This window comes from Drosophila bipectinata, chromosome XL (assembly GCF_030179905.1).
Source record: "Drosophila bipectinata strain 14024-0381.07 chromosome XL, DbipHiC1v2, whole genome shotgun sequence".
Taxonomy (NCBI): domain Eukaryota; kingdom Metazoa; phylum Arthropoda; class Insecta; order Diptera; family Drosophilidae; genus Drosophila; species Drosophila bipectinata.
The window spans coordinates 21,139,856-21,141,631 of NC_091734.1; the positions used below are offsets into that span (position 1 = coordinate 21,139,856).

Below are 1,776 nucleotides of genomic sequence, written 5' to 3' on the forward strand. Positions count from 1 at the left end.
ATATTTTGAACGTCTTTTTCATGTTTAGCTAAAGTTTTAGTAGTGATCTCACCAAATTCTACAATTCGTTTATATACCAATGTATTTGTCCGTCTCCAAAGGTAACAAATGTGTAAAAATTTTTCCCAAAATTTGCGTATGTGCCTAAAAGTGTAAAAATACTAACACCTGGTTAGGCTGTTATGTTTTATGTGTCTTCGTGAGTCATGCTTGTGTTTACTTTTCCAAAACTGTTTGTTCATTTACTAATGAACAAATTATATATTAATTATATTATTTAATTATATAATTAATTATAAATTAATTATATATAATTTCGATTATAGGCTGCCAAGACGTTTGGACTTCGTAGATTTTAGGTGCTTCTCCATACAAGTGTTTCGTCTCCAACATGGTTCTCTCGAAGCCTCTGTACTCCCTCTTTGGCAGCTATCTGGAGCAGGTCTTCAACCATCCGGTTAGAACCAAGTCCATCACGGCATGCGTTCTGGCCACTTCGGCGAACGTAACTTCGCAACGACTGGCGGGTGCCAAGACCTTGAACCAGCACAGCGTCTTCGTCTTGGACTGTTTGGCCTGATCTTCGGGGGCAGTGTCCCCCACTACTTTTACACCACCGTTGAACGATTGTTCAGCCATGACCTCCGTTTCAGGCGGTTTTTCCTGTTCTTGTCCGAGCGTCTGGTCTACGCTCCGACCTACCAGGCTCTCTCCCTGTTTTTCTTGGCTCTGTTTGAGGGAAAGTCTCCCCAGACGGCGATCAAGAATGTGGAGAAGCTGTACTGGCCCCTTCTGAAGGCCAACTGGCAGTACTTGTCCCTGTTTGTGTACCTCAACTTCGCGTACGTGCCGCCCATGTTCCGGTCGATCAGCATGGCTATCATTTCCTTCATCTGGGTGGTCTACATCGCCCAGAAGCGCCGCCGATTCCAGGAGAAACTGGCCGCCGAAAAAGCCAAGAATTAAGCATTCCATCCCCACCCGGAAACGAGGACTTTAAAGTTTGAACAACCCACAATGGATGTTGTCTTAGCTTAGTATTCCGATTAGCATTTAGATTAGGACCGAACTGCTTGACATTGTTTATCGCTTCGAGCGAATTGCAAAGAGCAGGGTCCCGCCTAAGATAAGCTATTATTACTACTCGGAGTAGGGCGCCTTATTCACTGACTGTTATTGAAAACCTAATAATTGTAACTTTTTTAATGCAAATAATAGTTTTTTTTTTGTTTGATATTCCCTTGCATTAAATTTTAGTAGGTTCTTCTTATAAGTGTGTGTTTGCACGATCTTATATTTTTAATTTATGGTGCGGCGAAAACTTCAAATGACGGTAATACGGCAAGAGGGTTTTTTAGTTATACAAAATTGTCTGCTGATATAACAGGATTGGATGAACATGTTTAGAGAGATGTGCAACATTACTGCAATGCATGTCATCTTGATATAAAATAAATACCGAAAAATTTGAAAGCTTTGCACTTGACACCGCAAAAATGCTTATTAAATTATACCCATGGTATTACCTTCTACCTTCAGTTCACAAAGTTTTAGTCCACGGTCCGGAAATTATAAATTATGCGCTTGGTTCGATAGGAGAATTATCTGAAAAAGCTGCCGAGTCCAACAAAAAATCCTAAAAATAAAGACATACAAAAATTTAGAGAAGATCATACTAGGAAAATGCCACGAGTTGACACAAATAGGGATTTATTTAATAGACTGCTCTTAAGTCCAGACCCTTTCATAACTGGGCAAAGAAAACTGCCATGCACA

General features: G+C 40.3%; 1 pseudogene; it reads left to right on the forward strand.

The window, feature by feature from the left end:
- The first annotated feature begins 324 nt into the window (after positions 1-324).
- Positions 325-1,209, forward strand: LOC108127007 (peroxisomal membrane protein 2-like; annotated as a pseudogene).
- The last annotated feature ends 567 nt before the right edge of the window (positions 1,210-1,776 follow it).